General features: G+C 46.7%; 1 protein-coding gene across 1 annotated transcript in view; it reads left to right on the top strand.

Annotated features, from left to right (window-relative positions):
- LOC124719088 overlaps nt 1-27535 on the top strand; it is a 327538-nt gene that overhangs the window by 96492 nt on the left and 203511 nt on the right. The window lies entirely within an intron of this gene.

The following is a 27535-nucleotide window of genomic DNA, read 5'->3' as shown; positions in this document are numbered from 1 at the left end:
AGAGGCGCGGCGGGCGGTCGGGCGGTCGGGCGGTCCGCGCGGCCAGCTAGGCGACACGACTCGACCACTACGACAACACACGAATTCGACCGGGGCGCTGGCCGCGGGCGTTACCGCCCCAGGGGCACAGTTTGGACGAGCCTGCCCTAGAGTATCAGCAACCAAACTGACAGCCTGCAGCCGCGGGTTGCCCGCCACGCAGGCACACCGAAGCACTACACAACCGACAGGCAATATTGATGAACGGCCACAACAACAACCACAACAACACCGCAAAGACACCAGCGGCCATCAGGGACCACTACAGGCCCACATAAACAAAAGGAAGAGGTCGCTGCAAATCCCGAAACTATTTTCACACGTCAAACCACGTGGTGGAAAATAGTCCCGAGGTAGTCATCCGCCGAAGCGCTATAAAGGCCGGCGCTCGGGCGCACATCGGCCTTTTCAACAACATCCGCTCCCTACCCGCCAACAGGAACCTCTTCCTGCACACCCTTGCCACCCACCGCGTGGATGCCTTCCTCCTTAATGAAACCTTCCTCCAACCCCACCACACCATTCACACTTCGCCCTACCTCCTCCACCGCTCCGATAATCCCCTCCCGATTGCGCGTGGCGGAGTTGCCATTGGTCACCACCGCCAGATCCCCGTTCGGCTCCAACCTCTCCTTCCCGACCCCACCGAACACCTGATCCTTAGTCTCTTCTTCCCCGGTCTTACCGTTACCTGCGCCACCATCTATGTCCGCCCCAACGCTCCTATTCCCTTCGACTTCCTCTCCCACATCGATCGTACCTTTTCCTCCTACGTGATCGCTGCCGACCTCAACATCCATAGTCGTTCCGCCGCCCAGTTACGGCGGTGGCATCGGTTCCTCTCCTCCCTTCAAGGCGACCTCATTCCCATCCCCCAGCACACCCGTCCCGAATCCAACTCCACTCCTGATGTTATCCTATCCTCCCCCTACCTCCTTGGCCGCATAACGGTGGATGTCCTGGAGCCTATTGGTAGCGACCATCTCCCTGTCCTCCTCACCATTTCAGACGGTCGTCGCCCTCGCCCCGACCCTCGTACGAATCCTCCCCCTAAGAATGTCCACGACTATTCCCGAGCCGACTGGAATGCCTACCGGGATACCCTTTCCACCCAGGTCGATAGCCACCCTCTCACCTACCACCACCCTGACGATGTCACCCATGCCGCCTCCTTTCTCCAGCAGACCTTGTCTGAGGCCGTGGAGGCCCACGTTCCTACTGTCGCCATCCACCCCCACCGTCCTACCTTACCCCCACAGGCCGTCCTCCTCCTCCGTGAATCCCGTCGTCTCTACCGTGCCTTCCTCTGCACGCGTGACCCGGACACACTACGACGCCACCGGCAACTCCAGCGACACATTCGTAATTTGCTCGCGGCTAAGAAACGCCGGGACTGGCGACAGATATGCACCCGTTTAAATGCAACCCTACCAATCAACTCGTCCAAGTTCTGGTCGGCCTTCCGTCGCCTTACCGGAACTAAATCCTCCCCCTACTATCCTCTTCTCCACGATGATCACCCCTTCCCTGACACCCTTAGTAAGGCCAATCACTTTACCTCCTACCTCTCCGATGTTTTCTCCATCCCCGACGATCCCCAGTTCGATTACTCCCTCTTCCCGGATATCCGCGATCGAACTGACACCTCTGTCCCTCCCCTCGCTCCTGGTTTCCAGTACTTGGACAACATTGCACACATGGAACTCAATGCCCCTATCACTACACAGGATCTCATTGATACACTCCGCACAAAACGCAACACCGCTCCTGGTCACGATCGTGCCACCTACCGTCACCTTCGTGAAGCTCCTGTCTCTTTCCTCTCCACCCTGGCCAGGCTCTACAATGTAGTCCTGTCCACCGGTTACTACCCCGACCTGTGGAAAACCTCCCGTATCCTCATGTTCCTTAAACCTGGCAAACCGCCGTCCGCCGTCTCCTCCTACTGTCCCATCAGCCTTACCTCGGTCTTCAGCAAGGTCCTGGAATCTATCCTCACCCGCCGCATCCACCAGCATCTCCGCCAGCACCGCCTCCTTCCCGTCACCCAGTGTGGCTTTCGGCCATCCTTCTCTTCCGACGATCTTCTCCTTCACCTCACTCATCTCCTTTCCGAACAGCTTAATTCCCGTCGCTCCACAATCTTCCTCTCCCTTGACCTCGAACGCGCTTATGACCGCGTCTGGCATTCCGGTCTCCTCTTCAAGCTCCAAACCTTTGCCCTTCCCATTAACTACGTCCGTCTGATCGGTTCCTTTCTCTCCCGCCGTCCTTCCTATGTCACCATCCATAACACAGATTCCTACACCTTTTTCCCCTCCGCCGGTGTGCCCCAAGGCTCCGTCCTCTCCCCCCTTCTGTACCTTTTGTACACGGCGGACATGCCGCCGCCGTCGCCCCCCGTCCACCTCCTCCAGTTTGCCGATGACACCGCCTTCCTCGCCCTTGCCCCCACCCTGCAACGCTCCCAACGCCTTCTCCAATCCCATCTTGACCGGTTCACCGCTTGGTGCAACCAGTGGTTGCTCAAGGTCAATCCCTCCAAAACCCAGGCGATCATTGTAGGCAAAACCACCCCTACCTTCCGCCTCCTTGAATTCTATCTCACCGTCTATGGCCGTCCTATCGCCCTCACTCCCACCCTTAAGTACCTTGGCGTCACCCTCAACCGTCGCCTCTCCTGGACTCCCCATCTCCAGACGATCCAAGCCAAGGCACGTTCCCGACTCCGTCTGCTCAAGCTCCTTTCCGGCCGCACGTGGGGTCTGGACCCCTCCACAATCCTCACAACCTATAAATCCCTCATCCGCCCTATCCTTTGTTACGCCCATCCAGCCTGGATCTCCGCCCCCCCCTACTTTCTATAAATCCCTCGAAATCCTTGAACGCCATGCTCTCCGCCTTGCCTATCGCATCCGTCTCCCCTCCCCCACGCGGATCCTGTATGATCTCATCCCCTTCCCCCACCTCCTCCTTTTCCTTGAAAGGATACGGATCCTGTACACCTCCCGTAAACTTGATCCTCCTCACCCGCTTGTGTCCCCGATCCTCTCCCACCCCCGCCCGCTGCCGCGCCTGTATTCCCACGTCCCACCCGGTCTCCATCTCTCCACCCTCCTTACCCTCTCCCAAGGTGGCTTCCGCCAGCTCCCCCTCCCTGATGATGTCCTCCTCCTCTGCATCTACCCCTCCTATCAACTTTGATCCTCCCCCCCACCTCCTGTGTCCTTTCCTTCAGGCACCCTCCCTCCCCCCCTTTCCCTTCCCTTCTCTTTCCTTTCCCCCCCTCCCTCCTACCCTCTCCTCCGGGCTTCCCTCCCCCTTCCTCCCTCCCCCTCTCTCCTTTGCCCATGGCATCTCTGCTCTCCCCTCTCCCATTTCCCCTTCCTCCTCCTCCACCTCCTCTCTTGGCAGGTCCCCGGACCCATACACGCTGAGTGGACATTCGCGCGCCGGAGATCATCGCCATCAGTGTCTCGTGAGTGCCGTCATGTTTAGTGTTCAGTGTTCCCGTCATACTCCATCGTTCACCTGTGCCATCGCCATCTTCTGTGTTAGTGCGTCCTGACAACAGTTTGTAGTGAATTATCGTCGAGTGTGAACGGCTCCGTGTTTGTCTTTATGTGTCTACTGTTTTATTACCCACCGTTATGTCACATTTGTGTATTCTTTCTGTTCTTTCTTTATCTCCTCTACGGCTGAAGAGCGGCGTACCATGCTGCTGACAGCCTGCCTGTTTGTATGGGTTTGAAAATAACAATAAAGAAAAAAAAAAAGCGCACATCGGCAGTTCATCGACCCTCAGCAGACGTGGATAGCTGCCGCCGCGGCAGCCCGGCTTGGATCTTCTCGCTGATCTCTGGATTAGGCTCGATATGTCGGAGAAGTCTCTGGCGGAGACTAGTAGGAAATTATTTCAGTTGTTTTCTATATTATTCTTGTATGTAGTTGTGATTCGAAGACGGATCACTGTTTTGTGTTGGCGTTATACTTGGAGAATTTGTTTAGGTTAATTGAACAGTGCAATAAATTGTTTTCGGACTTCGATCGTTAGTTTCTTCTGCTTACGCAGACATAACACATGTATTAGAATGTTATGAGTCCCCAGTAGACTAGCTACAGAAAGATGGCAGTATGAGCTGTTTCAGAAAGATTGATATCATTTGGACGATAATTACGTAACATGGGATTTGCCGCCAAGGAAATGAGTGTTGTTGAAATGAGCATGCCCTAGAGTTTCGGAAAATCGCCGGTAGATGTCAGTGCGTTTGCAGTCAGAAGATTCCGTCCTCTCAAGAGAAGCAGCGTTGTGTGTTGCAGTTTGTAAAGAACGAGTCGGTGATTTCTGTCCAGCTTGCTTTTCGTCGGCTTTTCGCCACTGATCTATAGTGGAAGTTCTTTGTGTTGGTGATAAAAGGAAACGGGTTGACTTCAGCCGTGCCGTGCTAGACGACTTAGATGACGATACATTTTTACCACGGTTAATTTTCAGTAATGAAGCAACATTTCATGTTAGCGTTAAGGTAAATCGACATAACGTGCGTATATGGGGGGGATTCAAAACCCACATGACGATGCTGAGCACGAAAAAGTCTCTCTAAAGTGAACGCTTTTGTACCATTTCTCGTGAAAAAGTGTATGGACTCTTTTTTTTTGTTTGTTTTTTCTTTTTTTTTTTTAAGAAAACGCAATATGTGGAATGACTTCTCTTCAAATACTGCAGAACTAGCTTTTTCCGCAACTTCAGGAGGACTTCATTTCCCAACACGATGGAGCTCCGCCACACTGACACAACGGCATACATCAATTCCTCACAGTGACACTCTGCCTCAATGGTAGATAGGGCGCACGCGACCCTTAGACATTACCCTGCATTCTGGGCCTCCAAGACCGCCACACATGACACATGCGTTTTTGTCTTGTGGGAATACGTGAAGGAAAGTACACTACTTCTGCGTGCTCGCGGGGACCCTGTACAATATAAGTCAGGTGTACCAGTTTCTTTGGCTCTTCAGTGTATCAAGGTCAAGCATCATATGGTACGCCCACTATCCGTAGCTGATAGCAAAAGGTCAGTTGAAACAGTGCAGCGAACGGCGACAGCTGTGCTTGATTCAGCTGCTGTATGTAGTGTGTGAAAGTGTGGGAGGTCAGATAGTGACCTGACACTGTGTTTAGGAAACGTGAACAACATAGGTAGTTGAAGATTGAAGTGGCACGTGGTTAGGGCGCACAGCAATGCTTCCACCTGGCACCGCATCCCGGTGAACCCCGTGTAGGAGATGCTGCGTACGTGGTGGGGGGGGGGGGGGAGGGGCGGTGAGGCATATGCAATATCCACCTTCTCATGCGATTACGACCTGTTCACCAAAACACAGCAACCTCTTTGTAACACGAGCTACAACACAAGAGAAGACACCATCAGGGATGGTCCTTCCAAGACATCGATGGAGATGGATGCATCTGTGTAGGGGAAGGTGATAGATATCCGACGCGACTATACTGAGGACATGTGATTGGGTGAACGTCTCGCAGTAACGTCTGCTATGAATTACACCAGTGTTGCCACAATTTGTTACCTAATTCATGTATATACATTTACATACGCCGGGGCCTATAACTTTCACGCCCTGTAGCTCCATTGGATGATATTTCTGGACATGGGTTCCTATGCAAAGTATAATGTACTTAGTCCCCTCTAGAACCTGTGAAGAGCATTTACGAATATCCTGTAATTAACACGTACAAACCTGTGCTGATAAATGTTTTTCTCGCCGTGTGCCGCCGCGCGTATTCTACATCTACATCCATACTCCGCAAGCCACCTGTCGGTGTGTGGCGGAGGGTACTTTGAGTACCTCTATCGGTTCTCCCTTCTATTCCAGTCTCGTATTGTTCGTGGAAAGAAAGATTGTCAGTATGCCTCTGTGTGGGCTCTAATCTCTCTGATTTTATCATCATGGTCTCTTCGCGAGATATACGTAGGAGGGAGCAATATACTGCTTGACTCCTCGGTGAAGGTATGTTCTCGAAACTTCAACAAAAGCCCGTACCGAGCTACTGAGCGTCTCTCCTGCTGGAGTTTATCTATCATTTCTGTAACGCTTTCACTATTACTAAACGATCCTGTAACGAAGCGCGCTGCTCTCCGTTGGATCTTCTCTCTCTCTTCTATCAGCCCTATCTGGTACGGATCCCACACTGGTGAGTAATATTCAAGCAGTGGGCGAACAAGTGTACTGTAACCTACTTCCTTTGTTTTCGGATTACATTTCTTTAGGATTCTTCCAATGAATCTGTCTCGCATCTACTTTACCGACGATTAATTTTATATGGCCATTTCTTTTTAAATCACTCCTAATGCCTATCTCAGATAATTTCTGGAATTAACTGCTTCCAGTTGCTGACCTGCTATATTGTAGCTAAATGATAAGGGATCTTTCTTTCTATGGATTCGCAGCACATTACACTTGTCTACATTGAGATTCAATTGACATTCCCTGCACCATGCATCAATTCGCTGCAGATCCTCCTGCATTTCAGTACAATTTTCCATTGTTACAAACTCGCGATATACCACAGCATCATCCGCAAAATGCCTCAGTGAACTTCCGATGTTATCCACAGGGTCATTTATGTATATTGTGAATAGCAACGGTCGTACGACACTCCCCGGCGGCACACCTGAAATCGCTCTTACTTCATATGACGGTGCCGCTGTCCATGTTTCTCGTCGTGGGGCGGCGTTCGTATCTTAACGCCCGAGGGTATTATTTTAATAAGTTGAACTTTAATAAAATAACAGCAAATCGTGCGACATCTCATTTGTTGAGAAAGCTCTCTCGCTGCAGGCCACAGAAAATAATTGTATTCACAGCGTTTCATTGCGCCTGCCTGATAAATAAATATATCATACGATATTGTTTTGCTGGTTACATAACCGGTACGCAGTTAAGGGTGTTTACATTCGCTGCTTTCCAAGTAAAGCGTCCAGTATGAGTCTGTACTTCACTGCGTGAGTGTATTGGTATTCAGAACCTCTAGTGCGAACAGCTGCCGGGGATAATGAACGAACATTTTGGTGGAACGTCAAAACCAAGCATATTTACTGCCTTTGCAGTTAACTGTTCCGACCGTACCTAACGGTTACTGCTGGTGTAGTTGCTCTTCCGAACAGAATCCCTTACGAGCAAACCAGTTGCGTATTTACCTGTTGCTACTCGTTCTTTATGTACTGCTCTGTTTAAAGGGAATAGCTCGATGTAGCCATAGGGACGGGCCGCGCACGTCTGCTTTCATGTACCGCACCTAATTCTCTGCAAATAATAACCTCTAGCTGTGATTCTGAAGTAAAACAGTCTACAAGTAATACATAGAAATACAAAATAAAAGTTAAATGAATAATTTAATAACTTGGGTTCTGTTCTAACGTCTGTTATTGATGTAGATGACAGAGAATTATGTTTATTGAAGAAAGGGCATTTCAGATAAACGGGAAGTGGTCCTACGATATTCAGTTAAAATACGGATACAAAATATCATCATCATATGCAGTATAGTTACATTGAGAGCATAACGAGAATGGTGGGAAGATTCCCAAACTAAAACATCATCAAAGATACGCGAAAACTAAGTCCACTTCACAATTACGATACACGAAATATTCACCAGCTCAAGACTGTTCAGAGCTGAACATGATGATTTACAAATCAACATACGCGAGATGACAAGCGGAAACACACATTCTGTCTGTCCTCCGTTCCGTAATACAAGCGGAAAAAGTTAGTCCTACGCTGCAGTACTCTGAATTCCCGAGGTATTAAAGTCCACCGCCCAGAATCTATCACCTATTCCGTCGAAAACTGCAGATACCATAGGCAGGTCTACCTTCTTCCAGAACAAACATTCTAGTTTCGAGAATCTCCAGTCTCCAGTTGACTCCCATAGTGTCCGCTACTGCCGGCTTTTCCTTTCGCTGAAGGCCCTCAATACCGAAAACACATTGTTCGTCTAAGTTCCACAGTCGTGATCTGGCTCAAAACTAATATACATTGCAGATCCAAAGAAACTGGTACACGTGCCTAATATCATGTAGAGCCTCCGCAAACACCAAGTAGTGTCACAAGACGACGTGGCATGGACTGGACTAATGTCTGAAGTAGTGCTGGAGGGAACTGACACCATGAATTCTGCAGCCCTCTCCATAAATTCGAAAGAGTACGAGGGGCTAGAGATCTCTTCTGAAGAGCACGTTGCAAGGCATCCCAGATATGCTCCATAATGTTGATATCTGGGTAGTTTGGCGGCCAGCAGAAGTGTTTAAACTCAGAAGAGTGTTCCTGGAGCCACCCTGTAGCAATTCTGGACCTGTGGGGTCTCGCATTGTCCTGCTGGAATTGCCCAAGTCCGTCGGAATGCACAATGAATCTGAATGGATGCAGGTGATCAGACAGGATGCTTACGTACGTGTCACCTGCCAGAGTCGTATCTAGACGAATCAGGGGTCCCATATCACTTCAACTGCACACAGCCCACACCATTATAGAGCCTCCAAACAGTGCCCTGCTGACACGCAGGGTTCACGGATTCACGAGGTTGTCTCCATACCCGTACACGTCCATCTGCTCGATACAATTTGAAACGAGACTCGTCCGACCAGGCAACTTGTTTCCAGTCATCGACAGTCCAATGTCGGTGTTGACGGGCCCAGGCGAGGCGTAAAGCTTTGTCTTGTGCAGTCATCAAAAGGGTACACGAGTGGGCCTTCGGTTCCGAATGCCCTTATCGATGATGTTTTGTTAATGGTTCGCACGCTGCCACTTGTTAATGTCCAAGCATTGAAATCTGCAGCAATTTGCGGAAGGGTTGCGCTTCTGTCACGCAGAAAGATTCTCTTCAGTCACCGTTGGTCCCGTTCTTGCAGGATATTTTTCCGGCCGCAGCGATGTCATTTTACGTTCACATCGCAAATTTATATACAGGGTTATTACAAATGATTGAAGCGATTTCATAAATTCACTGTAGCTCCATTCATTGACATATGGTCATGACACACTACAGATACGTAGAAAAACTGATAAAGTTTTGTTCGGCTGAAGCCGCACTTCAGGTTTCTGCCGCCAGAGCGCTCGAGAGCGCAGTGAGACAAAATGGCGACAGGAAACGAGAAAGCGTATGTCGTGCTTGAAATGCACTCACATCAGTCAGTCATAACAGTGCAACGACACTTCAGGACGAAGTTCAACAAAGATCCACCAACTGCTAACTCCATTCGGCGATGGTATGCGCAGTTTAAAGCTTCTGGATGCCTCTGTAAGGGAAAATCAACGGGTCGGCCTGCAGTGAGCGAAGAAACGGTTGAACGCGTGCGGGCAAGTTTCACGCGTAGCCCGCGGAAGTCGACGAATAAAGCAAGCAGGGAGCTAAACGTACCACAGCCGACGGTTTGGAAAATCTTACGGAGAAGGCTAAAGCAGCAGCCTTAGCGTTTACAATTGCTACAAGCCCTGACACCCGATGACAAAGTCAAACGCTTTGAATTTTCGGCGCGGTTGCAACAGCTCATGGAAGAGGATGCGTTCAGTGCGAAACTTGTTTTCAGTGATGAAGCAACATTTTTTCTTAATGGTGAAGTGAACAGACACAATGTGCGAATCTGGCCGGTAGAGAATCCTCACGCATTCGTGCAGCAAATTCGCAATTCACCAAAAGTTAACGTGTTTTGTGCAATCTCACGGTTTAAAGTTTACGGCCCCTTTTTCTTCTGCCAAAAAATCGTTACAGGACACGTGTATCTGGAGATGCTGGAAAATTGGCTCATGCCACAACTGGAGACCGACAGCGCCGACTTCATCTTTCAACAGGATGGTGCTCCACCGCACTTCCATCATGATGTTCGGCATTTCTTAAACAGGAGATTGGAAAACCGATGGATCGGTCGTGGTGGAGATCATGATCAGCAATTCATGTCATGGCCTCCACGCTCTCCCGACTTAACCCCATGCGATTTCTTTCTGTGGGGTTATGTGAAAGATTCAGTGTTTAAACCTGCTCTACCAAGAAACGTGCCAGAACTGCGAGCTCTCATCAACGATGCTTTCGAACTCATTGATGGGGACATGCTGCGCCGAGTGTGGGGGGAACTTGATTATCGGCTTGATGTCTGCCGAATCACTAAAGGGGCAAATATCGAACATTTGTGAATGCCTAAAAAAACTTTTTGAGTTTTTGTATGTGTGTGTGCAAAGCATTGTGAAAATATCTCAAATAATAAAGTTAATATAGAGCTGTGAAATCGCTTCAATCATTTGTAATAACCCTGTATATGACTACATTCTGAACATTCCTAATTTTTTTTTTTTTTTTTTTTTTTTTTTTTTTTTTTTTTTTTGAGAAAGATATACAGTGTCATCATAATTATAGTTAAACTTTCAAATCGGTGTAGAAATAACACCACTGGCCGGAATGACGTCAAATTGCAACAGAATATTATAGGGGAAGGTGGAAAACGTATCGCAGAAGAGAAATAAATAGTTACAAAATGTAGCAATAGATGGTGCTGTAAGCATCATAATTTAATAGTGGTCAACTGCAAATGACAAATGAATCATACGTCAATGGCTAAGATGTACGTTTGACGTTAAATAAACTGTACTACTCAGTGAGCATGGGTATACATAAGCCCATCCACCACGGCAAGGTCATATCAAATGGGATGCGAAAAATCGGTTTTTAATTGCCAGGGGCCTAAAACCGCATAAAAAGCGTAAATCAGAATCAAATCGGATTATTAATTTCCGTGTGACTGGCGCAAAACATGTTCAGTATGCTGTCCACCGTTTTCTGCAACAAGTTGAAATCGAGAAACAGCATGTTCCAGAACTGGTCGAAGTGTTTCAGGGGTCATGTTCACAATGTGTTGCGCAATGGGTGCCTTCAATGCAGCTAATTTTGCAAACGGAACCCTAAACACACATCTTTCACATAGCCCCACAGCCAGAAGTCACACAGGTTAAGATCAGGTGATCGGAACGGCGAGGCTGCAGAAAAATGGCGGCTGATAATTGTAACATTTCCGAAATGGCGCTCCAGCAGCTGCTTAACTGGATATGAAATGCACAGAGGAGCGCCACCTTGCATAAAAATGATCCCATCCACACATCCAAGCTTTTGCAGAGCTAGAATGACGTAGTTGCGCATGACACACTCATAGCGCTTACCAGTGACGGTACAGGTAACAGGATCAGAAACACCTGTCTCTTCGAAAAAAATGGCCCTTTGATAAATGATGACGCAAACCCGCACCACACAGAGACCTTTTCAGGATGAAGTGGTACTGGTTGATTTGCATGTGGATTTTCCGTTGCCCGTATTCGACAATTCTGTGTATTGACATATCCTGTCAGATGGAAGTCGGCTTCGTCTGCCCACAAAATCTTCCACGGCCAATCATTGTCCACTTGCATGCGAGCAAGAGATTCTAAAACTCTCTCGCTGACAGGTCAATAGGAAGCAACTCGTGCACGTGGGTAATTTTGAATGGATAGGAAAGGATGTTTCGTAGGACTTCACGCGTCGCGTTCACGGATACGTCCAATGTTCGGGCAGTTCTCCGTGCACAACACGTTTGCACACCACCGCTCGTCTCCTCCTGCATTGCTGTGGCCCCTGCTTCCACTGACCTCGAATCAATTCGTTTCCTCCCTCTACCAGGCTGCACACCAAAAGAACCCGTCTTTTCCAGTTTCCGAATCATTTTCTCCAGACCCATGGCAGTCTTCGGACCAACGCCTTTTTACAGTGTCCGGAACTTCTGCAGAGCGACGTGTGCACAGTCGTCATTCTTGTAATACAGCTTTACAGGCAGAGTGCGATCCTGCATTGAGACAGTCATGGCGAACGTCGCAGACGCCAGAGGAGGAAAAGCCGTTTACCCGGTGTGTTTATACCAACTTCAGTGGGTCGTGCGCATGACAAGTATTTTCATTTACGTATTGTTAAAAAAATGTTCAAATGTGTGTGAAATCTTATGGGACTGAACTGCTAAGGTCATCAGTCCTTAAGCTTACACACTACTTTAACTAAATTATCCTAAGGACAAACACACACACACACACACACACACACACACACACACACACACACCCATGCCTGAGGGAGGACTCGAACCTCCGCCGCAACCAGCCGCACAGTCCATGACTGCAGCGCCTTACACCGCTCGGCTAGTCCCGTGCGGCTCATTTACGTATTCTGACACTTACAGCTCCATCTGTTGATTAATTTTTACACTTTTTTTTTCTTCTGCCGTGCATTTGCCCCCTTCTCCGATAATATTCCGTTTCAATTTGACGTCATTCTGATCAGTGGTGTTATTTCTACACCGTTTTGAAAGTTTAACTTAAATTATGATTACCCTGTACAAATGTTGTGAGTTAGTAAATCCTCCGCACCCCCTTTTATTCATTACAGTAATCCAAATTCTTCTACAGAACAAGAGTTGTCAAGGAGAAAGTTATTCCAGTTTTAAGAACGTACGCTTCCGCGGCCGGTGTCATAGTGATTAAAATTCTTCTGGGTATTATGCCGCGTCATTGCTAAAAAGTAACAACGACAATGAACTAAAACCGACGTTTCGCCCGAATTGCAACGGCCTTGAGTCGTGCCCTGAGGAAGGTGGTTGCAATTCGGCCGAAACGTCGGTCTTAGTTCATTTTCGTTGTTACTTTTTAGCAGTGACGCGGCATAATACGCAGAAGAATTTTAATCACTTATTCCAGTTTGTTTTGAAATTTCATTTTGCTGTCTGTTAGACATTTTGTATCAGTGCGTAAATGATCAAAAAATTTTTGGAGCGGCATTGTGTGCCCATTTTTCTGCTGAAGACAATTTTAATGTAGACTAATGAAAGTCATTTTTCAAAATGTTCAAATGTGTATCAATTCCTAAGGGATTAAACTGCTGAGGTCATCGGTGACTAGACCTACACACTACTCACTGAAACTAACTTATGCTAAGAACAACACACACACCCATGCCCGAGGGAGGACTCGAACCTCCGACGGGAGGGGCCGCGTAGTCCGTGACATGGCGCCTCAAACCCCGCGGCCGCTCCGCGCGGCGTGTCATTTTTTCTTCTGGTTTTGTAATTATGTACATCATTGTTTCTTTTGAACTGCAGTAGGTTATTTACAACAAACTTCATGAGGAAATAAATATACTGTGAAGCAGTAGTCAGAATGCCCAACTCCTTAACACGTGTGCACAAGATAATCAGCTTGGAATTTGTGTATTTTATTTTCAATATCTGAGCCAAAATTAAATCTTTTAACAGAGCTTCAATAAGAGATTTAAGACACTTGTTCTTTGGTGTGCGTACTGTAAGACCTTCCGTACACATACCATCAGATTATTTGACTTGTCGCTCTGACGAAGTAGGCGAGTGTCAGCAATATGTCTCGTGGTCTTATCGTGGCGTGTTTATCTTCTGCCGTTAGGTCAGACAATAGAAATGCCACTTGCACGCTTAGAGTAGGAGATTGACGCTGACCAACGTTAAACAGAACTTGATTAATTTTCACATGCATTTATTAAAATAATAAAAAGCATAGAAATTACTTAACTTGATTCTGGATGCTATTTACAATTGACAATCTGAAGTTCCTTTGGTCTTGTTACGTTAATCTTATTCTCACATATCTCTGATACTTGACAAAGTGTCTATACATTATCTTCATGGCTATGTACAGGAATATGGTAATCTTATTAGGCGCAGACTGAAACTTGACTACAGACTAATGCAGACTAAGGCAGACTTGACTAATCAGAGGTCTGTACACTCGTTATAATACCTCGGGCGTTCATATATAACTGCGCGAGTGTGATCTGCGAGGAGAAAAGGTTCTACGTTAGCAGCAATCTCATTGGCTGCGTTACATATTAATACGCGGATCGGCGGAAGCAGAACTTGGTCCGTCTGTAAGACAGCGCCATCTCGTAGTGCGGAGACGGACGAGCGCTGCGCCTGCGCTGTTGTGCTTAGTGGGGCGCGCTCTAGTGGGAAAGTTGTGTACGCGCTGACTACGCGGAACTATGTACACAACATGTTCTAAAACAGAATTATCCAAAACAATTTTTGATCTTATGAATGGTAGGCTCCATATGGTTCACAAGCCGTGCAGTGACCGTAAGCCATAAAATTACCAAATATGCAGCAACCAGTCGCCAAATCATGTTTTACTTAGTCACTTTAGCAAATCGATTTCAACTGATTAACAGCCATCGTCGGTGCTTTCAACCAATATGTAACACTGTCTTAAGCAGAGGTCAAAGATAAAGTCCTCTGCTTAAGAGAGTATTACATATTGGTTGAAAGCACCGACGATGGCTGTTAATCAGTTGAAATCGATTTGCTAAAGTGAATAAATAAATTATGATTTTGCGACTGGTTGCTGCATATTTGGTAATTTCTCAAGATAATCGTTAATGAGCACCAAAGTTATAGCTCGTTTTTGAATTATGTAGAAGTCCTTTCTTAAAGATGAATTACCCTAGAACATTATTCCGTATGACATTACTGAAGGAAAATATGCAAAATATGTGTACTTACCGATATCTCTCTCCCCGAGATTGCAATGATTCTACGTGCAAACTTGGCTGAAATAAGTTGTTTTAGGACTTCAAAAAAAGTAGTTTTCCCGCATGAAATTCTCATCAATATGGACTCCTAAGAATTTTGAAGTTTCCACGGTACTTATTCTTATTTCCTCGCCGTGATTTACACTTCATTGCTACAGTACCCCTAGATGCACAGAACTGAATGTTTTTAAAATTGAGGGTGAGACCATTTGTAAGTAGCCTGTTTGTATGTTGGCGGCGCTATGTGCTGTGTGAATATCGCCGACAGCGCTCTGCGCACTCGGCAAGACATTCTGTGTTTGGACAGACTAGCAGTTGGCGAGTGGATAGGGAAGTGTATGGACAAGATATCTTAGGGGAGACTCTGGAGTTATAAAGTGAGATGAAATGATTAAATACGCAAGGAAATACACTACTGGCCTATAAAATTGCTACACCACGATGGTCACGAGTGACAGACGCAAAATTTAACCGACAGGAAGAAGATGCTGTGATATGCAAATGATTATCTTTTCAGAGCATTCACACAACGTTGGCGCCGGTGGCGACACCTACAACGTCCTGACATGAGGAAAGTTTCCAACCGATTTCTCATACACAAACAGCAGTTGACCGGCGTTGCCTGGTGAAACGTTGGAGAAATGCGTACCATCACGTTTCCGACTTTGATAAAGGTCGGATTGTAGCCTATAGCGATTGCGGTCTATCGTATGGCGACATTGCTGCTCGCGTCGGTCGAGATCCAATGACTGTTAGCAGAGTATGGAATCGGAGGGTTCAGGAAGGTAATACCGAACGCCGTGCTGCATCCCAACGGCCTCGTATCACTAGCAGTCGAGATGACAGGCATCTTATCCACATGGCAGTAACGGATCGTGCAGCCACTTCTCCATCGCTGAGTCAACAGATGGGGACGTTTGCAAGACAACAACCATCTGCACGAACCATTCGACGACGTTTGCAAAAGCATGGACTGTCAGCTCGGAGACCGTGTCTGCGGTTACCCCTGACGCTGCATTACAGACAGGAGCGCCTGCGATGGTGTACTCGATGGCGAACCTGGGTGCACGAATGGCAAAACGTTATTTTTTCGGATGAATCCAGGCTCTATTTACAGTATCATGATGGTCGCATCCGTGTTTGGCGACATCGCGGTGAAAGCACATTCGAAGCGTGTATTCGTCATCGCCATACTAGCGTATCACCCGGCGTGATGGTATGGGGTGCCATTGGTTACACGTCTCGGTCACCTCTTGTTCGCATTGACGGCACTTTGAACAGTGGACGTTACATTTCAGATGTGTTACCACCCGTGGCTATACCCTTCATTCGATCCCTGCGAAACCCTACATTTCAGCAGGATAATTCACGACCGCATGTTGCAAGTCCTCTACGGGCCTTTCTGGATAAAGAAAATGTTCGGCTGCTGCCCTGGCGAGCACATTCTCCCGATCTCTCATCAACTGAAAACGTCTGGTCAATGGTGGCCGAGCAACTGGCTCGTCACAATACGCCAGTCACAACTCTTGATGAACTGTGGTATCGTGTTGAAGCTGCATGGGCAGCTGTACCTGTACACGCCATCCGAGCTCTGTTTGACTCAATGCCCAGGCGTATCGAGGCCGTTATTACGGCCAGAGGTGGTTGTTCTGGGTACTGATTTCTCAGGATCTATGCACCCAGATTGCGTGAAAATGTTATCACATGTCAGTTCTAGTACAATACATTTGTCCAATGAATACCCGTTTATCATCTGCATTTCTTCTTTGTGTAGCAATTTTAATGGCCAGTAGTGTATATGATAATGGATGTTTTGTTGATAACGTTTGCGCAGTGGAATTATTGGCACCTATCTAATTTTTGGTACTGGATGTCACATGAATAAGGTAAAATTTTCTAAATACATTGTTTGCTCTACAACAAAATCTATCTTTTGCCAACCTCATGCCTCCTAGTAGTTAGTCTATGGTACTTAGGATCTATTTATTTAGCTGGCTGTTGCTGCTACTTGCAGTAATTGCTGTAGTTCGTGTTATGAAGTTTTTCTGTGAAGTAAATGACTTATGAAAAAGAATGTGATTTGCACTGTTGGGATTCGTGATTGAAATGAGTTTAGGCAATTAACATTTTTGGAGGTAGTTTCATATTTATTTAATTTCATATTTTTTGGATATGTATTAGTGTTAGGATTTCTTGCAATTCAGGGCCATTATTGGAAGGCAAGTTGTCAATGTATAACAGTCACATTGTGCTGGGCTTCTATATTGCGGGTAATAAATAAATAGGTTAGTCTTTGTCAGGGAAAATTCTGTTGGTTAGTGTTTAATAACAATAATAATTAAAGCGGTAGTTTCACAATCGCAGAAAACCAGCCAATGATACTTTTAAGAACACGTACGCAGAAAACTGAAAGATCGATTTTCCTGAAAACTAGGAGCCATCGCTTGAAATGCCGCTGGCCAGGTACTCAGTGAAGGTTGCTTTACAACATGCCTGATACTACAATTGAAAGAAAATCAGCCCTCGGTCACTATTTTTAACAAATTAACCTGGTTTCGACACTGCTATCAGTGTCTTCGTCAGAATTTAAAACAAAGAATGGTCTATATTCTGTAACATGGTCACAGAATTATGACTAAAAATGTATGATAGAGTATAAGTACGGAAAGACTGGCAGTACCTATATGTCATTTATAAAATAATAAATATGCCAAAATGGCAGTAGTCACAGAGATATGTAAGGTAAAGAAAACTGTAATGGCGAGCCACTAAGGGCTGCTCGTTACTTGTGTGGTGCAGGTTGCAAAACGGACTTTGACTTAAATTCTGAGGAAGACACTCCTAGCAGTGTCGAAACCAGGTTAATTTGTTAAAAATAGTGACCGAGGGCTGATTTTCTTTCAGTTGTAACTATTCACGGTCTCTGAAGGTGCAGGCATGTACAAGATTTTGCGATACCTGAGACTCACCAAAATCCGCCCTTGCGACGCTATTGTCCTGAAGACCAGCACAGAATTTGTAGACGCCGCTTCCCGGGAAGCCGTACTCCGCTGCCGTGCGATGTTCACGAGAAAGCTCCCCCATGCGTTCTCTTGTCTGATACCTTACAACCTCCCCACTTACGAGGACTCCAATCACTTAGCGGCAAAGCGGGTTATGTTTGTTCGGTTCAGTTCCTCTTGTCCACAAAGTGGATTCCGTGGTAGTTCCGCACAATCTCAGCGGAAAAGCCGCGCAGCAGAGGTTAAGCTGCTTGTGTCGAATACACGACGTCTCTCGTTAGCTGCTAATTCTTCAGTATTTCGTCCATTACGATAAACTGGTACCCGTGGTCTAGAACCAGAGTCTTCTTTAAGTAATCAGAATGTCCTCGGTGTAGGGTTCAAAACCCGCCACTGCTTAAATTTTGATTAATTATCGGCACTGGCGGCCAAACACTTGCGGCATTCTCCCAACGGCCTTGTCAAAGAGAGCGGACAGAGGTTCAGGGCACTGTCTTGCCCTTGGGGTGGGAAACTGCCACTAAAGGCGGCAGAATCAGCAATGATCAACGACATGAGGATGCAGAAGGCAATGGAAAGCACTGCATTAAAGACACGTAACGTGTATCCACAGGACATGTGGCCTGTAATTGAAGAAGTGTCATGATGATCTCTCCATTGGCAAAAGATGCCGTAATAGTCCCCCATTCGGATCTCCGGGAGGGGACTCCCAAGGGGGAGTTTACCATGAGAAAAAGATTGAATAATCTACGAAAGGATAACGTTCTACGAGTCGGGGCGTGGAAAGTTAGAAGCTTGAACGTGGTAGGGAAACTAGAAAATCTGAAAAGGGAAATGCAAAGGCTCAATTTAGATATAGTAGGGGTCAGTGAAGTGAAGTGGAAGGAAGACAAGGATTTCTGGTCAGATGAGTATCGGGTAATATCAACAGCAGCGGAAAATGGTATAACAGGTGTAGGATTCGTTATGAATAGGAAAGTAGGGCTGTGAACAGTTCAGTGACCGGGTTGTTCTAATCAGAATCGACAACAAACCAACACCGACAACGATATATCAGGTATACATGCCGACGGCGCAAGCTGAAGATGAACAGATAGAGAGAGTGTATGAGGATATTGAAATGGTAATACAGTATGTAAAGGGAGATGAAAATCTAATAGTCATGGGAGATTGGAATACAGTTGTAGGCGAAGGAGTACAAGAAAAGGTTACAGGAGACTATCAGCTTGGGACAAGGAATGAGACAGGAGGAAGACTAATTGAGTTCTGTAACAAGTTTCAGCTAGTAATAGCGAATATTCTGTTGAAGAATCACAATAGGAGGAGTTATACTTGGAAAAGGCCGTGTGATACGGGAAAATTTCATTTAGATTACATCATGGTCAGATTCTGGATTTTAAGGGGTACGCAGCAGCAGACATAGATTCAGGTCACAATATAGTATTGATGAAGAGTAAGCTTAAGACATTAGTCAGGAATAATCAATATGCAAAGACGTGGGATACCGAAGTACTAAGGAATGACGGGATACGCCTGAAGTTCTCTGAGGCTATAGATACAGCAATAAGGAATAGCTCGGTAGGTAGTACAGTTGAAGAGGAATGGACATCTCAAAAAAATGGCCACTACAGAAATTGGGAAGGAAAACACAGATACTAAGAAGGTAACTCAAAAGAAACCATGGGTAACAGAAGAAATACTTCAATTGATCCATGAAAGGAGGAAGCACAAAAATGTTCCGCGAAATTCAGGAATAGAGAAATACAAGTCGCTGAGGAATGGAATAAATAGGACGTGCAGGGAAGCTAAGACGCAATGGCTGCAGGAAAAATGTGAAAACATCGAAAACGCATACAGGAAAGTCAAAATAACCTTCGGTGACATTAAGAGCAAGGGTGATAACGTGAAGAGCGCAACGGGATCTCCACTGTTAAACGCAAAGGAGAGAGTGAATAGGTAGAAAGAATACATTGAAAGTCTCTATGAGGGGGAAGATTTTTCTGATGTGGTAGAACAAGAAACAGGAGTTGATTTATAAGAGATAGTGGATCTAGTATTAGAATCAGAATTTAAATAATTTCAGGTAATAATGAGTACTGTTCAAGAATCACAAGAGGGGGAGGCATACTTGGAAAAGGCCAGATGACACGGGAAGTTAGATTATATCGTGGTCAGACAGAGATTCCGAAATCAGATACTGGATTGTAAGGCGTACCCAGGAGCAGAAATAGATCACAATGTAGTACCGATAAAGAGTGGGCTGAAGTTTAAGCGACTAGCGAGAAAGAATCTATAAACGAAGAAGTGGGATACAGAAGTACTAAGGAATGACGAGATAGAGTTGAAATTCTCGAAGGCTATAGACACAACGATCAGGAATAGTTCAGTAGGCAGTACATTTGAAGAGCAGTGGACATACATAAAAAAGTCAGTCACAGAAGTTAGAAAGAAAAACATAGGTACAAAGAAGGTAACTGCAATGAAACCATGGATAACAGAACAAATACTTAAGTCGATCGATGAAGGAAGGAAGTACAAAATGTTCAGGAATATTCTGGATTACAGAAATAAAAGTTGCTGAGGAATGAAGTAAATAGGAAGTGCAGGGAAGCTGACGTAATGGCTGCATGAAAAAGGTGAAAAAATGGAAAAAGATTGTCGGAAGGACAGACTCAGTATATAGGAAGGTCAAAACAACCTTCGGTGAAATTAAAAACAAGGACGGTAACATTAACAGTGTAAGGGGAATTGCACTGCTAAATGCGGAACAGAGAGCGCATAGTGTACTTGAAGGCCTCCGTGACGGCAAGATTTGTCTCACGTGGTAGAAGAAGAAACACGAGTCGATTTAGAAGAGATAGGGGATCCAGTATTAGAATCGGAATTTAAAAGAGCTTTGGAGGACTTACGGTCAAATAAGGCAGAAGGTATAGATAACATTCCATCAGAATTTCTAAAATCATTGGGGGAAGTGGCAACAAAACGACTATTCACGTTGGTGTGTAGAATGTGTGTGTCTGGCGACATACCATCGGAAAAGCATCATCCACACAATTTCGAAGAATGAAAGAGCTGAAAAGTGAGAGAATTATCGCACAATCAGATTAACAGCTCATGCGTCCAAGAATAATATACAGAAGAAGGGAAAAGTAAGCTGAGGATGTGTTAGATGATGATCAGTATGGGTTTAGTAAAGATAAAGGCAAGAGAGAGGCTATTAAGAGGTCGCGATTGATAATGAAAGCAAGACTAAAGAAAAATCAAGACACGTTCGCAGGATTTGTCGAGCTGGCAAAAGCGTTCCGCAATGTAAAATGGTTCAAGATGTTCCAAATTCTGTGATAAATAGGGGTAAGATACAGGGAGAGACGAGTAATGTACAATATGTTCAACAGCTAATAGGGGGTAGTAAGAATGGACGACCAAGAACGAAGTGCTCGGATTAAAAAGGGTGTAAGACTGGGATGTAGCAATGATGGAAATAAAAGAAAGGTTGTGGAGAGAATTAAAATTCAAGGTGGAAGGCTATCAGTGATACGATTCGCTGACGACATTGCTATCCTGAGTGAAAGAAAAGTAGAATGGTTCAAATGGCTCTGAGCACTATGGGACTTAACTTCTTAGGTCGTCAGTCCCCTAGACTTAGAACTACTTAAACCTAATTAACCTAGGGACATCACACACATCCATGCCCGAGGCAGGATTCGAACCTGCCACCGCAGCGGTCGCGCGGTTCCAGACTGTAGCCACTAGAACCGCTCGGCCTCTCCGGCCGGCAAAGAAAAGTAGAATTAAATGATCTGCTAAATGGAATGAACAGTCCAATGAGTACAGAATATGGATTTAGAGTAAATCGAATTAGCATAAATGAGAATAGCGAGAACTTTAACATCATACTTGGTGGTCACGAAATCTATTACACTACTGGCCATTAAAATTGCTTCACCAAGAAGAAATGCAGATGATAAACGGGTATTCATTGGACAAATACGAGTATATTATACTAGCACTGACATGTGATTACATTTTCACGCAATTTGGGTGCATAGATCCTGAGAAATCAGTACACAGAACAACCACCTCTGGCCGTAATAACGGCCTTGATACGCCTGGGCATTGAGTCAAACAGAGCTTGGATGGCGTGTACAGGTACAGCTGCCCATGCAGCTTCAACGCGACACCACAGTTCATCAGGAGTAGTGACTGGCGTGTTGTGACGGGCCAGTTGCTCGGCCACCATTGACCAGACGTTTTCAATTGGTGAGAGATCTGGAGAATGTGCTGGCCAGGGCAGCAGTCGAACATTTTCTGTATCCAGAAAGGCCCGTACAGGATCTGCAACATGCGGCCGTGCATTATCCTGCTGAAATGTAGGGTTTCGCAGGGATCGAATGAATGGTAGAGCCACGGGTCGTAACACATCTGAAATGTAACGTCCACTGTTCAAGGTGCCGTCAATGCGAACAAGACGTGACCGAGACGTGTAACCAATGGCACCCCATACCATCACGCCGGGTGATACGCCAGTATGGCGATGACGAATACACGCTTCCAATTTGCGTTCACAGCGATGTCGCCAAACACGGATGAGACCATCACGATGCTGTAAACAGAACCTGCATTCATCCGAAAAAATGACGTTTTGCCATTCGTGCACCCACTTTCACCGTCGAGTACACCATCGCAGGCGCTCCTGTCTGTGATTCAGCGTCAAGGGTAACGGCAGCCACGGTCTCCGAGCTGATAGTCCCTGCTGCTGCAAACGTCGTCGCACTGTTCGTGCAGAGGGTTGTTGTCTTGTCCCCATCTGTTGACTCGAGGATCGAGACGTGGCTGCACGATCCGTTACAGCCGTGCGGATAAGATTCCTGTCATCTCGACTGCTAGTGATACGAGGCCGTTGAGATCCAGCGCGGAGTTCCGTATTACCCTCCTGAACCCACCGATTCCATATTCTGCCAACAGTCATTGGATCTCGACCAACGCGAGCAGCAATGTCGCGATACGATAAACCGCAATCGCGATAGGCTACAATCCGACCTTTATCAAAGTGGGAAACGTGATGGTACGCATTTCTCCTCCTTACACGAGGTATCACCACAACGTTTCAACAGGCAACGCAGGTCAGCTGCTGTTTGTGTATGAGAAATCGGTTGGAAACTTTGCTCATGTCAGCACGTTGTAGGTGTCGCCACCGGCGCCAACCTTGTATGAATGCTCTGAAAAGCTTATCATTTGCATATCACAGCATCTTCTTCCTGGCGGTTAAACTTCGCGTCTGTTGCACGTCATCTTTGTGGTGTAGCAATTTTAATGGCCAGTAGTGTAATTAGGCAGCAAAATAACCAGTGGCGGGCGGAGCAAGGAGTACACCAAAAAGAGACTAGTAATGGCAAATACGGCTTTCCTGGCCAAGAGAAGTCTACTAGTATCAAACATAGGCCTTAATTTGAGGAAGAAATTTCTGATAATGTACGTCTGGAGTACAGTATTGCATGGTAGTGAAACATGGACTGTGGGAAAACCGGAACAGAAGAGGAGCATTTTAGATGTGGTGCAACAGAGGACTGTTGAAAATTAGGTAAACTGATAAGGAAAAGAATGAGGAAGTTCTTCGCAGATTCAGGGAAGGAAGGAGCGTAGGAAAACAGTGACGAGAACAAGAGAGAATGATAAGACATGTGTTAAGACATCAGGGAATAAGTCCCATGGTACTAGAGGGAGTTGTAGAGGGCAAAAACGGTAGATGAAGACAGAGATTGGAATATATTAGGCAAATATTTGAGGACGTAGGTCGCAAGTGTTACTATGGGATGAAGAGGTTGGCACTGGAGAGGAGTCGTGGCGGACCGCATCAAACCAGTGGCTCTGAGCACTATGGGACTTAACATCTATGTTCATCAGTCCCCTAGAACTTAGAACTACTTAAACCTAACTAACCTAAGGACAGCACACAACACCCAGTCATCACGAGGCAGAGAAAATCCCTGACCCCGCCGGGAATCGAACCCGGGAACCCGGGCGTGTGAAGCGAGAACGCTACCGCACGACCACGAGATGCGGACATCAAACCAGTCAGAAGACTGATGAACAGTGGGAAAAATGGGGGGCGATCGGGACACTATGAAGGATGTGTAAGGGTTTCCCAGGGAAACTGCCTCAACATACTCGAGATAATCTTTGCAAGATATGGATGGGAATTATACTGCAACAGAACGATGCTGCCGGTCAACATTCCTGGGCGATCAGGCTTGACGATGTACTTAAGTTTTTGCGAAGTGTCCGCGTACTGCCGGGCATCAATTGAGGCGCCATGTTCCAGGAAGTCAATGAGCAGCGTACCCTTGCTGTCAGAGAAGAGGGTCACCATGATATTCCCCGAGCTCGTGTGCGTGGCTTTGAATTCTTTCGCTGCCGGTGTTGCCAAATGCTTCCATTGTTGGCTCTGACGCTCGCTCATCAGCTTAAAATGGTGACACCGTGTTTCATCTGCCGCAGGGTTATGGGACAGGAAACGATATTCATCATCATGATGTCGTTAGCACCAGAACGGGCAGACTGCAGCCATCCAAGCCAAGCTACGTCCAGTCCGAACAGGCTACGCCGTTCCTTCTCGCCTGCGCCTCTTCCCGCTATGCTACGCTAAGTAGCGATTTACTGTGTAAAGTTTCATTGTAGTCTTATGAGTGGGGTTCCAAAGTTGATGAGAAGTATTTTTTCCCCGAATATCACAAGGTGAGGCTCAGAAAAATATATATTCATTTTGCGTGAATGTAGGCCAGAAAATGGTGATTTTATGTAACATTTTTTCCTGTTGTTGTTGTTGTTGTTGTTGTTGCTGTGGTCTTGAGTCCTGGGACTGGTTTGATGCAGCTCTCCATGCTACTCTATCCTGTGCAAGCTTCTTCATCTCGCAGTACCTACTGCAACCTACATCCTTCTGAATCTGCTTAGTATATTCATCTCTTGGTCTCCCTCTACGATTTTTACCCTCTGCGCTGCCCTTCAATACTAAACTGGTGATCCCTTGATGGCTCAGAATATGCCCTACCAACTTATCCCTTCTTCTAGTCAAGTTGCGCCACAAATTTCTCTTCTCTCGAATTCTATTCAATACCTCCTCATTAGTTGTGTGATCTACCCGTCTAATCTTCAGCATTCTTCTGTAGCACCACATTTCGAAAGCTTCTATTCTCTCCTTGTCCAAACTACACTCCTGGAAATGGAAAAAAGAACACATTGACACCGGTGTGTCAGACCCACCATACTTGCTCCGGACACTGCGAGAGGGCTGTACAAGCAATGATCACACGCACGGCACAGCGGACACACCAGGAACCGCGGTGTTGGCCGTCGAATGGCGCTAGCTGCGCAGCATTTGTGCACCGCTGCCGTCAGTGTCAGCCAGTTTGCCGTGGCATACGGAGCTCCATCGCAGTCTTTAACACTAGTAGCATGCCGCGACAGCGTGGACGTGAACCGTATGTGCAGTTGACGGACTTTGAGCGAGGGCGTATAGTGGGCATGCGGGAGGCCGGGTGGACGTACCGCCGAATTGCTCAACACGTGGGGCATGAGGTCTCCACAGTACATCGATGTTGTCGCCAGTGGTCGGCGGAAGGTGCACGTGCCCGTCGACCTGGGACCGGACCGCAGCGACGCACGGATGCACGCCAAGACCGTAGGATCCTACGCAGTGCCGTAGGGGACCGCACCGCCACTTCCCAGCAAATTAGGGACACTGTTGCTCCTGGGGTATCGGCGAGGACCATTCGCAGCCGTCTCCATGAAGCTGGGCTACGGTCCCGCACACCGTTAGGCCGTCTTCCGCTCACGCCCCAACATCGTGCAGCCCGCCTCCAGTGGTGTCGCGACAGGCGTGAATGGAGGGACGAATGGAGACGTGTCGTCTTCAGCGATGAGAGTCGCTTCTGCCTTGGTGCCAATGATGGTCGTATGCGTGTTTGGCGCCGTGCAGGTGAGCGCCACAATCAGGACTGCATACGACCGAGGCACACAGGGCCAACACCCGGCATCATGGTGTGGGGAGCGATATCCTACACTGGCCGTACACCACTGGTGATCGTCGAGGGGACACTGAATAGTGCACGGTACTTCCAAACCGTCATCGAACCCATCGTTCTACCATTCCTAGACCGGCAAGGGAACTTGCTGTTCCAACAGGACAATGCACGTCCGCATGTATCCCGTGCCACCCAACGTGCTCTAGAAGGTGTAAGTCAACTACCCTGGCCAGCAAGATCTCCGGATCTGTCCCCCATTGAGCATGTTTGGGACTGGATGAAGCGTCGTCTCACGCGGTCTGCACGTCCAGCACGAACGCTGGTCCAACTGAGGCGCCAGGTGGAAATGGCATGGCAAGCCGTTCCACAGGACTACATCCAGCATCTCTACGATCGTCTCCATGGGAGAATAGCAGCCTGCATTGCTGCGAAAGGTGGATATACACTGTACTAGTGCCGACATTGTGCATGCTCTGTTGCCTGTGTCTATGTGCCTGTGGTTCTGTCAGTGTGATCATGTGATGTATCTGACCCCAGGAATGTGTCAATAAAGTTTCCCCTTCCTGGGACAATGAATTCACGGTGTTCTTATTTCAGTTTCCAGGAATGTATTTATCGTCCTCGTTTCTTCCATACGTTGCTACACTGCATACAAATACTTTCAGAAACGACTTCCTGACACTTAAATCTATACTGGATGTTAACACATTTCTCTTCTTCAGAAACGCTTTCCTTGCCATTGCCAGTCTACATTTTATATCCTCTCTACTTCGACCATCATCAGTTATTTTGCTCCACAAATAGCAAAACTCTTTTACTACTTTAAGCGTCTCATTTCCTAATCTAATTCCCGCAGCATTATCCGATTTAATTGGACTACATCCCATTAGCCTCGTTTTGCTTTTGTTGATGTTCATCTTATATCTTCCTATCCATTTTTTCCTATTCGGTGTATTTTGCGCTTATTTATTTATTTCGATATGAACGTTTTACGCAAGTTCACCCTCTTATGACTAGTACTGGCCGTTATCAGTTCGACCCATTACCAGGTTACCTCTAATACACTGAAGAGCCAAAGAAATTTCTCCACCTGCTTAATATCGTGTAGCCCCCGCGAGCACGCAGAAGTGCCGCAACACGACGTTGCATGGACTCGAGTAATGTCTGAAGTAGTAGTGGAAGGAATTGAACCCGTGAATCTTGCAGGGCTCTTCATAAATCCGTACGAGTAGGAGGGGATAGAGACCTGATATGAACAGCACATTGCAAGGCATCGCAGATATGCTCTACAGTGTTCATGTCTGGGGAGTTTGGTGCCCAGCGGAAGTGTTTAAATTCGGAAGTGTTCCGAAGCCACTCTGTAGCAGTTCTGCAAGTGTGTGCTGTCGCATTATCCTGCTGGAATTGCGCAAGTCTGTCGGAATGCACAATGGACATGAATGGATGCAGGTGATCAGACAGGATGTACGTGTCACCTGTCAGAATCGTTTGTAGACGTATCAGGGGTCCCATATCACTCCAAATGAACACGCCCCATTCCATTACAGAGCTTCCACCAGCTTGAACAGTCCCTTGCCGACATGCAGGGTCAATGGATTCATGAGGTTGTCTCCATATCCGTATACATCCATCCGTTCGATACAACTTGAAACGAGACTCGTCCGACCAGGCAACATGTTTCCAGTCATCAACATCCCATTGTCGGTGTTGACGGGCCCAGGCTAGGCGTAAGGCTCTGTGTCGTGGAGTCATCAAGGGTACACGAGTGGGTCTTCGGTTCCGAAAGCCCATATCGATGATGGTTCGCACTCTGACACTTGTTGATGGCCCATCATT

Source organism: Schistocerca piceifrons, chromosome 10 (assembly GCF_021461385.2).
Source record: "Schistocerca piceifrons isolate TAMUIC-IGC-003096 chromosome 10, iqSchPice1.1, whole genome shotgun sequence".
Classification (NCBI taxonomy): Eukaryota; Metazoa; Arthropoda; class Insecta; order Orthoptera; family Acrididae; genus Schistocerca; species Schistocerca piceifrons.
The sequence above is the reverse complement of the archived record's forward strand: the minus strand, read 5'-3'. Positions and strand labels throughout refer to the sequence as shown.